Below are 14,227 nucleotides of genomic sequence, written 5' to 3' on the forward strand. Positions count from 1 at the left end.
TATCAAATTCCTCATACAAGATACCAAGGAACAAACGAAAACAGAAAAACGCGTGGTGTGTCTTTTTCTTCGTCTCGTTCCGACGTTCGTTACCCCGGATTGAAGTTAAAATTAATTTCCAGGATCGGTCCAGTTTCGGGCCGGCGTAACCCAACAGTGGCCGGCCGAACAATTTCTAATAAGTAGCTAACTAACTTTGACGAGTCTGTCGATTGATTACGATCGGGCTTTGTGATATAATAATTATAAACTTCCACCGGGGAAAAGGTATCGGGCGAGCGGGGGCCAATGGGGCAGGGTATCGGCGGGCTATATATAATCGAAACGTCGAGCGTGTTCTCGTCGGCAGAATTTTCCATTAACAATCGCCCGGGATAAAAATACGGTTCGCATTTTCCATTACCGGCCCCCGGATCATTAAAAGTCCCCGCCCACCGAGCCGGCCGATATTAATTTCTTCGATCGCGGAACGGAGGATCGCCGGCAATTAATCGCGCGACGATTCTGTTCGGCGTATTTAGGCGCATAATAAAATCGACGGTAAATAAATAAATTCCCGGAGGAAATGAAACGTCGACCGTTTTGCGCCGCGCGGCGAAAAGAGCCACGGATGCCACGAATCTTTCCGCGTAAGCGGCTCGAACCGCTTTTCCCACCATAATTCGAGTAAGTGGCGTGAACGTGGCAGGGGTTGCCGCCGCTCCAGGGGGTTAAAGGCTGATTAAAGAAAAATCCGCAACTTGTTGATCGTCTTAAATATTCATTCACCGATGTAGCATCTACTTAATAACCGGTGTTGCCGGCGTCCCTCCGAGCAACCGCCCGCCAACCGCCTCTTTTTCTCACCCTTTTCCCGCGTTCCCCTCGAGTCCTCTTTCTCCCTCCTCCCCGCGCCCTCCGGCCGTCTCGTTCCGTCTCGCGCCACCGCCACAATCTTCCAGAGATCCATCGTCTCAGAACTCCACTACGAAGAGCGCGACGACGGGCAAATGAAATCCGCTAAAACGTTTTCTTAGCGGTATCGCCCGGGCTAAAAGCTAAAAGCGCTTTTAAATTCCGCCAACTCTACCGCCCCACCACCTCCGACGCCACTCGCGTTTACCCCCTCCGCCTCGCTCACCCTCTGTAACCTCCGCAACCGCTAGGCCATCTGTCGCCCACCATCGGTCGAATACCTAGCGGTGTAGGCAAGTGATTGATTAAGAAATTTGGATTTCGTTTGAATGTTTTGGATGCTGTGAGTTTCTTCGGTTATGATATATTGGAAGTCGGAAGGGGTGTCTGATCGTCTTCCATTTTCAGCAGTTTCGCGATTGCGAGCCACGCGAAAAGCGTTTTGTGACGTGGTTGTTTGAAGTTTTGTTTACGTAGAAATTTTTATCTTCGTAACCTCAATCGTAGTAAAAGAGAGAAGAAAACAGGCTGACCTTCTGTTGATTACATATCTTACATTTTGGACGATTCGTTAATTTTTTACTAGAACCTTTTCCAAATATTCGAGCTCGCCACTGGAATGAGCGAAAGTTTCATCTAATGAGTGATTAACACTTTCTTATCTTCACATTACTCAACAGTCCAAGATTAGAAGACTCAGAAACCAATCATAACTTCGCAAAACAGTTTCCAAATACCATGCTAATTTCAATACTACATATTTAATCCTTCGCTCATAAATTATACACAGCAAACTCTACCACTACCAACGACACTATCGCTATAACGGTCCGAGACGAACGTTTCCCAAGACGCGCGGCGAGCTAGTCTCGCTTCTCTTTACACCGCTTCGCTCCCGTCAAAACGGCATTAAGCGGAATTGATTGCTATTAAGATAGCAACAAAGTAGTGGGTTTCGCCGAGAACCGCGTTGTCGTTCCGAGATCGCTTGATAAATAGGTTGCGGCGGGAAAGAATCCAGGAAGGTCCCGTGTGTCCAAGCTGGGACCCCGTGTCCAGCCATCTGGATCCATCGCGTCGGAATTCATCCGCTCGTAGCCAGGGATCATCCATCTCGTATAATTTACAATCTGGCGAACCCTTTGTACAATAACGAGTGAGATTCTTAGCGAAAATGTTTGCAAAACATTTGTAAGAATTTAAGAATTCTGTTATTTTGTTTTGAACTTATTAAGATCCTTAAGTGAAGAAATTAGTTTCTACCTAATCCTCGTTTTCTCGCACCACAAAGGGAAACTTTTATTTACCACAAAGATCTGTTGTTCAACCATCGCACATGGATCAAAACGAAAGACCACTTCGCTGTGATCACCAAATTCTTTAACCAATGGTTTACCCTCAAAGCAAACGTACGCTTAAAATACACAGCAAATTCATCCGCGTGTTCACAAATAAATATTAACAGCAAAATAAACCAGACGATTACGGTCGCGAAGTGAATCGCGCGCCAAGGGCTGAATCTTCATTCCGTGTTAGGGGCGAACACAGAAGGACGCTAAAGGGTAAATAAGAAGAGGGTAGCGAGTAGCAAAGCAATGAAAGAACAGGGAGTTAGAAACAGAAGAAACCGGGTAGCACAGAGTAGTCATCGGATGAAAGACACGGAACGAATCTGAAAGGGGAATAGAATCCTAACGCGGTAGGACGGAAAGTTAAAGAGAAAGAACGAAGAAAATGAGAAGAGTGAAATGAAGGGAAGGCTAAAAGGAAGGAAGAAAGGGGAAAACAGAAAACGAACACGGTCTAGAGAGGGCGGTAAAAGAGGGGCGTGGAGGGTGGTTGGAAGAGGGAGAGCGAGGCGGAAGATGAGGAAGAAGTTAAGTGGGTGCACCTACGCTCGGTAAAACAGACCGGTCTCCGAATTGAAGCTGGCAGCGGTCCAGCCTAATGGAGACTCTTAGCGTAATTAAACGTAAACACATTCGAGGCGTCACACTAATCTGAATGCTTATCAAGGTCCGCCGGTGTTGCCTCAGGGCCGTGTCTACCTGGCGTGTTCATCCTTGGATGTAAGAGGGGGAGTTTGGGGGAGGGTTGGAGGGTGAGACACGTAGGTAGGGTCGAGAGGAAGCGGAGGGAGTCCAGCCGAGAGGCCTAACTGTCTCTCCATTCCGGCATTTGCGCGAAAATGGCCCTGTCTCGTGCCGCTCGCGCGCGCGCTATCGGCGTTGTTATTAAGCGAAGGATGTTTCTATTATCCTTTGGTGTATTTGCTCCGGCTCCTAGATAACGCGCCACGTAAGAAGCTTATTTCGCCTGGCCCCGTGGAATTAATGGCCGGGATATTTTAATCCGCCGCTCGCCTCGAGACGAGCCGGAGTCGCGGCGCGTCACCGAGGATATCGCGGCCTGGGGATTGGTTGCTTAGGATTCTCCCAATGAATTCACTGATAATTCAACACCCTCTTCCCCCGTACACCCCCTTTGTCGGAGCCTTAAGGTACGCCGATAAAGGGAGTTGATCCATGAATTAAGATAAGGGTGACGTCCGTGAAACGAGGAACGTTCGTCTTGTTGTCGTTGGTATCGAGCCTGTTGTCGAATAAAACGGAATTGGATGGATTGTAATGATACGTGAAACTATTCGGATGCCGAGAGCCGGTGGCATTTATTTATCGATTCGATTATAACGCGCCGGCCAACGGTCGAGCGATAGATACCTCGCGACGCGGCACTCGATTAATTGTAATACCGCCGCTCGATGAGAAACGGACATATTTCGGTGATTTAATCGGGCAGTCGATTTTTATTCGGTAACCGGACGAGCGGATAGTACGCGATCGCGCGTGATAGTTTTCAATATTTGGTGAATGGGGAAATATTTTGCGAGGTATAACGGCGTATCCCGCGTTTAATAATAAGCATTTTTCCACGAAATCGTGGACGTTTCAGCTTTGCCGTTCCGCCCGCGCGATATTTCCATGGGAATCTGTTCTATGCGACCGTTTTCTACTCGCGGGGAATCATTCTATTTTCTCATTTGAATAATTCCTTCCGATAACAATGCGAGTAAGTTTGAAAGAGCATCCACTATAACACTTCGCGAAACTAACGAGACACACTCAAAACAATCCGACGAATCCTTGTTCGAATAAATTCGTATTCAAATAACTCCTTACCATTACGTATTCGAGCGAAGTTCCATTCGTTATTCTTATCTTCCCTCCATTATGCGAATAAAATTATGCGAAACACTGGTTTGGAGAGCCATTAACTTACTTCCCCACGAACTACTGCAAGAAGAAACTAAACGGGGTACACAAAATTCCAACCCGACCTATCAGGACGCGAATCAAAACAGACTTGTGTCGGTTACTTACAACTGTATCAACAGGATCGGAAACAGCGCACTCTTCCGGCTACGAGTTCTCGGTTACGAGAAAACGCGCCGGTGAAGTATTAATTACTATCGTTAAATTCAATCTACCGTATCGCGGCCAGGAGGCATTCTTATCCGGCCGGTTATGTTCTCGAAACACGCCCCCGAAGATCGCATCGATCGTCGCTGCGACGGTCTAGATACGAGGTTTCACGAAATTGGCAACACCTGCGTACGCGTCCCGCATAATTCAGCGGCCCGTCGAAAATAAAACGCCACTTAACCCCGTCGCCGGGGACCGGCAATTAATTTGCCCAAAAGCCCCGTGCCCCGGTGTTAAAGAGGCAAATAGGCACGAGGCCCGGGCCGATCAGCTCCGCGAGCCGCGAGAGGATCGAATTTACGAACGAAGCGAGAGAGCGTGCACGCGCGCGAACCGGCCTCTGCTAATGAAAACATCTTAGCGGCAAACGACAGCTCTTAAATCGCCTTAAAGCCATCCCCGTCCCCTACCTCTCACTCGCACTCTCTAATCTTAAACCTATGTTAACCACTTAACCGCGACGCTCTAACCGATTGACAAACTCTCCTCACTCTCGGCAACCGTTTCCCGTCGCTTCGTCGCGCGCCTCTCTTTCCGATGGAACGGCGTTTTATTCTTGTACGCGAGGATACCGTGGATATCGATCGCTGAAAATAGAATTTAGGAATCCGGCACGGCACCTGTCGGATAATCGATTTTTTCGATCGTACTCTTTGTTTGGTCTATCGCGAACTCCTGTGTATCGTTTTGCTTCTCTTCTTGAGTTTGATTTGAGGGAATTGATATATTAGAGTTCTGAGCCACGATTAATTAGAATATATGTTGCGCGTACTGTTAATGGAACTGATATTTTTACAGCGTTGGAATATCTTGTAGAGATAACAATAATTAATGAGAATTACTGGTTCGTGAAATTAAGTTTAAATTTTGAAACGTGTACTAGAAATATACTAATATATGAATATACGAATATACGAATATAGGAATATATCATTATACCAATATACCAATATACTAATATACCAATATAGTAAGTATGAATATGTGAATATACAAATATATGAATATTCTAGTATTTCATTAATTAATAGCTTAGAATGAGTACAACTTTTATTTTCGTTGAAGTACTCAGTTAATTTGGGACAACTGGTAGCTTTAGTCGTTGATAAATTTAATAATTTTACAATTATTTTAATGTTCGTTTACTTAAAGACTTTATTAAGAAAAGACGGGGCAGCCGCATTCCGTGGCAATTACACAACACAAACTTAATAAGGAGCGGATTATTAGATATCATAGTAACGTGTATAAGCTCTATCTGCGTGAAGTGTAATCAGCATTCCAGCGTGCCGGCACAATGAGAATGCTTTTTGGCAAGATTCCCTGGCGGCAAATGAGTTAAATGAGCTTATACTTTATACTGCAAATGGTCTCGTTAATTTCGGTTCAGTCGTGCAAAAAACAGCGCAGAGCAGCCGTCTGATGATGCTGATCGTTTCGTCGCACGGGGCAGATGTATAATGATAATCTGTGTTTTCATTGAAACGTTTATCGCAGCCTGCGAAAGAACCAATGGAAATCTATAACACGTACAATTTCCTTTAATCAAATGATACATAACGAAGCTTCCTATAAAAATACAGATCACTGACGTAACATATACACACAAAATTTAATTAGACATATTTTCCCTTATATATTTCCATTATATATTACTTCTTTTAAACATTTCACTAAATTGATAATAAAAAGAATGTTTCCATTATATTATATCAAATAAATTCTATATTCTAAATTCGATAAACCATTTCAAAATATCCTATCCTTTTAAAACGTACAGGATATCGAAATATTTGTTAAAACACTTTTCTTGTGATTGTAAGAATAGAATAGACCGTCGGGATAGCACAACGCCAGCAAGATTGTTTTATGCATGTCGGGAAGTCGGGACTTTGAGAGTCACTGGAGAAGAGAAATTCAAAATAGCGATTTTCCCTGAAACACACACTCCCGATGGAACTTCCAGGGGCGAGGGGAATCAGAACACGTTGGACATCTTAACGTGGCCGAACACGAACACGTAGAACCGTGTCGTACCCTAGTCAGACAGTAGATTCCGACTTGCGACATTACCATAATCCGGCTTAATCTACTTACTTCCATAAAGCAGACATTGCGAGGCCGTCCACTTGCAGCGCGCTCGCCCCGGTGCCGGTAAAAACCTGAAAAAGGAACGAAGCGATCCCATCCGATGCTGGTAAATGTACATTTAATGTTTCGAATGATTATCCTTCATAAATATGCTTCGACCGTATCCGTACACGCCGAATGAAAAATGACGTTGCCCGGCTGTCGCTTTAAATGCACATTTAATCTTCGCTTCAATATTCTTATGTAATTACTCTTGAAAACTTGCATGAGCGTGGACGATGATTTAATGTATCAGAGTCGGTACTACAATCAATGATTGATCGTGCGCACCGACGAACAGAAAGTATGGAAATAGACGCAAAATGGTCGCGGGTTCTCATTTCTGAGTGGATTCCTACGCTAAGAGGATCTATGAGATATTTAGGGTGCAAAAGATCCATCAAGATTTTTTGCAGTCAAGTCTGCTAACCCTTGTTATTCCTGACCTACTTGAGCTATTTTTACTTTCTTTAGCTACCATTGGGTAGTTGGAAATTATTTTTCGATTCAGTCGATGAATGATTCATTTTGATGAAGTCCGTTAAAGTGCATTGTTGATTCCTGAAATCTTTTGGGATTCCTCTAAAGTCCATCGCAGACTCACGGAGTCTTTCGGATTTCTTCTTGTGATCTTAGGGATACTTTGCTTTCTTTTAGTAGCCTTAAGAACATTTCAAATTTCTGTAAGATTTCTTATGGTCAGTTGGACGCTGCTAAAGTCTTTGTGAGGATTCTTACAGTCCCTCGAATTTTGCCATGTAATTTTAGGTTCCTTAGATTTCTTGACATCTTAGTGACTTTTTATAATCCTTCGATAACGTTACATATCTTTAACACTAGAACTACCGAACGGGTCAAAATGACCCATTCATGATTTCTTCTTTTCGCGATTAATGAAAACATAGCATATACATGTTTGAGAAGATATTAAAGAAATTAATTTGGAAATACGCAAACTGATTGATGAATCAATTAAAGTCGCAATAGATGCACTCTTAAAGTTTCTACAGAGGAATTTCAAAAAGTCAATTTCAGTGCTCGGTAGTTATAGTGTTAAAGAACCTTGAAACTATTGATGTTGTAAATATTCATCTTAAATAATGTCGTGAATACTATGCATTCTATTGTCATTACGTCAAGTGTTTCAGTATCACAGTCGCCAAACCTCAATCGTTCAGACATCCAAGTGTCTAAAAGTATTTTAAAAGCCAAAGTATCACCGTAGTCTGGGCATCAGATCGATCAATCGCTGGTCGAGCGAACAGAAGAGGTCGCAGACAGTAGGCCTCACACTTTCCATCAGCTTTCATTTGTTTGAACAGCTTGTCCCGTGTCTCGATCTTAAAAGGGACAGGGAAATAGGGGTGCAGGAAGGGTTTGTTTTCTATCGATACCATGGTTGATCGAAGTTTGCCGGAAGTCCCGATTAGGATCGTCCAGCCGACCGCCTTTGTATCGCTCGATCCTACCTTTCGGTTCTTCTATTTGCTCGATTGCCTGTCGCGCGATTACTTCCTCTTATTATTCCCTTGAATTAAAGAGACGACAACGGTCTGAGAATTTTAGAAATAATCCAAAACACTCTTCTACAATCTATTAAAGTTCCTCAAAAATAACGAAAACTGGATAACAACAAAAATGTTCAACTCTTGAGACTTTACAATGAAGTTCGCAGTGAAATGTATTTCGATGACACTGAGTGAATTTGATAGTTTATCATATTTTTATTATTTAACGGTTGGCAAATAAATTTCCAACGCATTAACATTCTCAGGAAATATCTGAGCTAAAAAATGAAGGAAAAAAGGCAGAACCTGATGCGCATTGCGATATCGCAGTATCGTGGCAAGTTGATTGGAAATATTATCTCGCTTTGGTAAATATCGCGCAAACAGGGTTATCGTGGTCGTATCAGCAACCTGGTCGTCACTAATTGAAATGCAACTCTCGGATTGCATCCAGCGAATAACGCGTCCTGATAAATTTCTTCCGATGTGGGGGTAGCGCGAGGACAGGCGTGCGACATTAACTTTTTCAAACATTCAAGGGATCGCGTCCGCTGTAATATAAATAAGGTTTTGGACTCGCGTGCATGCCGCGACGGAACATCGAGCGGTTCCGTGTAAAGAAGTAATGAGGTCATCCACTTGAGGTGTAACACAACGGTCCTGACTCACGGTTGATTTAGAGCCGACGATCGTGGAGCGGAGAGATTACACGAAGTGGGTGGGACAAATGGGCCGGAGGGCCAAGAAGAAACACATCTTGCTAATCCGGTGAGCGAACAGCGACAGAATCTGAGTTTAAGTGGTGATAAACTTTGCTGAGGATTCGCTCAAATATTTCTGCAGACTTCTATAGACTACGATAAATTGTAGCTACGTTTAGAAAGACATTGTGCAATACAATTACAGATCTATAAACGAATTTTCTAGCAATCACAATTAAAATACCAAAATTAAATTATATAAACATAGAAATTTCTTTACTTTCAGTTTGCAATATACTATATGCAAACTTTGCAATTTCGTAAATATCTATTCTCTTTATTCTAATTCTATTAACACGTTAATAATTAATAATAATCAATATTATCAATAACATTACAATGCTAATACGTAATTAATCCAAGAACATTTCACAAAAGCCTTTTTTCAAGAACACAGAAATACTAGTTATATAATCGTCGCGTGAAACAGACAAGACAAATCTCGTTGTAGGGTGACTTGCGCCACTAGAAGTAATCGATAGTTATTGTTTAAAACGTCCAACAGCTCGACGGAGCTAATAGCCTATGGCTTGATCCCTCCGACGTGGAATCCGCGGAGGCTAATGGACGCGGCGCATCGCGCGCCGCGGCATTATGCAGATCGGGCAGGTGGGGCCTTCGAACCCTTTTAAGATCTCGATCGGCGAGGACAGCGATCGCCGCGCCGGCCATCTCCTTCGGATCGGTCTGGCGATCGAAACGTAACCGCAGTATCGGTGCTTAATTGCTGGGACATCGGCCTAAACATTTTCCTCATCCCCGCCACGGAACAATGAAAGCCAGAGAGGGAGGAAGGTGGAACAGGTGATTCCGGGCCGGTTCGTTTCAGATTTCGATCAGGAGTCGCGCTGGTTCGTGTAACGAAGTTATAAATTACGAGCGGGGAATAAAGAGATAAGCCTGTAAGGGCGGCGGAGCGGTCCGTTGACGAGCCTTTATTGCAGAATCATTGCGGCGTTTGTTTGAAAGCTTCGTTCCAGGCTCATTCGTTCGGGACCGTTTACGATGATGAAGATTTCGCTCGCTGTCAACGTGAGGCTCGCTCGTTCGCCCGTTAACTGCCTTCGATCGAATCTTCCGCGGCTTTCGAGAAATTGAAGTGTACTGGACGGATTTTTCGACGAATGGGTGTTGGTTCATTGTTCTCGCGATTTAGGAGAGTAATTAACGCGATTGAATAAGTAAGAACTGTGGGGAGATTGCTAGTTGATCGTCTAACGTTGAACATTGTACGGACTGGTTGTATCAGACTGTTACCTTTAATTAAGATTCGCAATTAGACTGCGGAGCTTCATGCAAATTCACGTTTTTATACGGAAATTCGAAGAGACTGAGAGTAAATGAAACTGTGGTACCTTCATGGATGGATTTAGAAATGTGAAAATAAATTTGAATAGTATTCGATTTAACTGAAATTTTTAGTTTGTGATTTTATCACGATTTTTTAGCAATTATATTTGTAACACGTCTATGTCGAAGACAACGGTTTTGCTGATTCAATTATGCTCATTTTCGTTTCCTGGTGTTCCTCCAGCTACTGTGTTACCCTAGAGTTGTAGTTCTGGGTTTGAACCAGTTTTTAACTAAAATTACACGAGGAAGTATCATAATTTGACAACTAGAAAATAAATCTTTTTGTAGATCACTCAGTTTCCGGAAAAATTCAATTTCTGGCTAGATACGTGCGTCGAAAATTATACTCTGTATAATATGTCCGATCTACAATTGCAGTTCCTACTTACTGCTAGCACGAACCATGCATCATACTTACAACCTAATTTATTTACGTAGAACGAAATAATTTCTGAAAACCAGCAAAGTTAACCGCTTCATTTATATTCCACCCATATAATCGGCAAATTCAATCCTTCATCTTCTCGTAACGCCAATATTTCATTATTGCGACAATTCAAAGCCAAAACAACAAATTCGCCCGGAGAAACCGATGAACCGCAATGCTGAAATAATTTCCGAACCAAACAACCAATCTTCAAAGAAGCGTTCCTCAAATTCCAGCAAAAATCTCATGCAATATTCACTCAATTTCCACGTATTTCCCAAAACCTCGAAATGGCCGATCCGGCGATGAAATATTTTTACCCCGTATACTGCGCATCTTATCCGTTTCACGTTGCGGAAACGGGGTTCGAAGTAAACACCCCGTCAAATCGAACGGAAGATGGTAAAGAACAATCGCAGAGAAAAGAGAGGAGCACGAGCTAATCCGATAATCGTGGTTCAGCGTGTAGCCGCGGCATCAGAAATTTAATCAAGCACTGTCACTCAAAATTACCCCGGTCGTTTAATCAAGCCGCGGATCGCTTACGACAATGCCCTCTCCGCTCCACCCCTCTCGCCGGCGAGAATCCGGTAATCGCCGGTTTGATAATATCAGCCGGTTAGAGGGAACATTAATTTGTTGCTTGTTTTTCGGCCGACGCGAGCGTAAATAACGCACCGGCTCGGCGCTGGGTGTCCCGTCGCGGTCTACGTGGAATTTTTAGCGGGCAGCCGCGTATAAAGTAATCGAGTGTCCGTCAGAACCTAATGTCTGCCGACCTCGAGTTACCCCGGTCACCGTGCGCGACCGCATAAGGTTGCGTTTACATCGCAGCTTGGATACCAGCGTACGGAGCATCGATCGTCGATAAAAGTTATTCAGCACAGCTTGCTTTGCGCTTAGAGTGAATCTGTGATAATAGTGTGATTTCCGCCCATATACCATGTTGAACTCCTTGACTTCCAATATTATGAAATTTATGCAAATTTTAAACTGAATTAGAGATACCTGATTGTCATTTATTTTGTTTGAATGTAAGTTAAATATTACTTGTGTATTATTAATAGTTAATCTTCGGAGTAAAGGTAGACATAGGATAAGCACTAAAATTGATAATTTTGTTAATCAATTACTAAAGATTTGTACTAAAGTAGTTGTATCGGTCGTAGTTAAAAGATAAATCATAGGACAAAGGGTTAATAAAAATCATTGATTTTTCTATACCCATTACGAAACCGAGCAAAGAAGTATCAACGATTTGATGATTGTCACTTTACTCGCTCCAATGTAAAGGTTTCAGTAAGGAAACAGGGGAACACAGTTCCAGGCTTCCATCTGATCAAAGCTGCGATGTAAACGCAGCCTAATACCGAAGACGTGACCGTGATAAATTGCCAGGACGGCCTGGTAACGTTTCCAGCTAGCATTCCGCGAGATCTCGCGGTCGCCACGCTTTTCGTAGCGTATTTAAAGAATCTCGCCTCGCAGCCGCCTCGCGACGCGTCTACGGGCACCGATGCAACGCGGTCGGCTGATTAAACCGAGGAACGTTATTGGCGAATTCAATAAATTACTGCCACACCGGCTATCGCGCCACGCCATCTCCGATGATTCTTGATTACTCGCAACATCGGCGAATTTGTTCGCTCGTTTGTTTTGTTTGTCGAACAACGCGGAGGCTGTGAAGATTGTTCGTTGATGCAAAGTACTTTCGCTAATTGAAGTCTCGAAACGAGTGAAGTTCAATCTATTCGATACGTTAATATGTTTTTGATTCGCGTTTCGTTTAGACTTCAAGAGAACCTCCGATTTCATTCATTTGAATTTCTATCAATCGATTCTTGGGACTCCGCGTTTGAACATTTTAGACGCCGTTCGTAGGCAACTCACTTTACATGCGTCAATTTCGATAAGATCAATATTACATGCAACCACATATTACCATATACAAAATCACCCAAAGATTCAACTAAAGCACAAAAAAGGGAAATTGTAGCACGAGTTAGGAAGTAAGTCTGTGTAGTTTAAAAACTTGGTTTCAGTTTTTTATTGATGTTTATAGGCGCCGGGAAAACGTTATCGACAATAATTGCAGCGAAGCTCGTTTAGATCAGACGTAAGTGAATTCTAATTCAATAATAACATCTTCCGTTAGTCATGTATTACACTCTGACAGCATCTTCCCGACTCTGCCAATAGAGAACTACCAACACCTACCAACCTCTCTCGCTTTTGCTCAGTCTTTTACCTACTTGTATACATACCGTTGGTAAACCTCCTACACTCGTCCCCGCCTCTAAGCCACGGGTCTACCAGAAATATTTACTTAATTACATGCTGAAGGTAGGCTTTTAAGATGCACAATGTTTCCCACGGCCAATAAATAGTACAAACTAAAAGTACAAACAAGACAACTAATGTGCAATTTAAGATACAATACTGGTAACAAGAAATGACAAATTTTAAAACAGGGGCATTACTACATGTTGTAAAATATACAAAAATTTGTTATTATTTCTAAATAAATTTAAAAAGAAATAAAGAAAGCTTTACTGATGAGTCCACTGGTAGGTTCCGGACTCCCTCTGTCTTAATCTTTTCGAACCTCTTCGTCCTTTCCATAACATTATAGACCGCTTCAACACAAACATGATTATTTTATATTGGTTTAATGTAGTTACGCTTTGTTAGAAATGCGCGCGAACGAGAAATTCTGCAGTAGCCAAGGGGTTAACGTTGAAGTCAGCGCCGAAAGTAAAACTTTCGTAACGAGGAATGGCACCGCGCGCCCGTTACCACCCGGTCCCCCAATTAGTAACTATCTACCGCGAACAATAACTTCGAAGAAACGAAGTTCGTTCTACGTTTTCGTTTCCGCAGCCTCGTTACGCCGGCATTGCCGGTTGATCCTTCGTGTCGGATCATTATGCGAGAAGCTGGGACGCGCGAGTCCGTGCGCGCCACGATCGAAATCGAATAAAGGGACCGACTGTTGTTGCTCTATTGCCGTCGTTATACCTATTGTCGAGTATCCGTCGGAGTTTTGAGTATAATGCGCAACAACGAACGGGGACCGAACGCGAGAGAGCGCGAGCGTATCGCAGGAAGGTATGGTCGGGGGCACTCTACGAGTCGAGGGCCTGCCTTTGACTGGTCGTTGTAATACAACGGCAATTAGCAGTAAACCTAGCCCTCCCCGACCGTGCTTTAGCCCCGCGCACATTTCATAGTGTTTGTGTCGCCTCGTCAACAGCGACATATGAAGAGGTTTAAGCCTTGTTTAACTCGGCAATACGCAATTAGAAATTTCACCTCCGGCGACGACGGCGAATTATTTCGGCCGCCAGCCGCGTTCCCGATCTTTCGCCGCAGGCGCATAGATACTTCGAATGAATCCTATTCAAAAATCTAGAAATAGAGGTGATAGTTCTTCATTGGAATTCCTCTGCAGCCTGAGAAACTGTTTCTTTAAAATTGTAATTTCGTTGTAAGAAATTCTCATTTCTGATTTCTATGACAGTATAGTTTAACGTTTCATTTCATTTATTAATTTTCTAACAAAATTCGGAAAGCATTAAAGTTGTATTTACTTGTGTATATGTATGTTTTATGTAATTGCCACTTTTCAAATAAGAATAGCATACATGGCTGAAATGCACAGCGATTAAAATG

The 14,227-nt window shown here is 43.1% G+C and overlaps 1 long non-coding RNA gene across 1 annotated transcript in view; it reads right to left on the reverse strand.

Annotated features, from left to right (window-relative positions):
• The window catches only part of LOC116430820 (uncharacterized), a 165,599-nt gene extending 161,334 nt beyond the window's left edge, over positions 1–4,265 (reverse strand). Inside the window, exon 1 of the long non-coding RNA XR_004235795.2 lies at positions 4,074–4,265. This is a non-coding gene — a long non-coding RNA (uncharacterized LOC116430820). The remainder of the gene's footprint in view (positions 1–4,073) is intronic.
• Between the last annotated feature and the right edge of the window lie 9,962 nt (positions 4,266–14,227).

This window comes from Nomia melanderi, chromosome 5, assembly GCF_051020985.1.
Source record: "Nomia melanderi isolate GNS246 chromosome 5, iyNomMela1, whole genome shotgun sequence".
Classification (NCBI taxonomy): Eukaryota; Metazoa; Arthropoda; class Insecta; order Hymenoptera; family Halictidae; genus Nomia; species Nomia melanderi.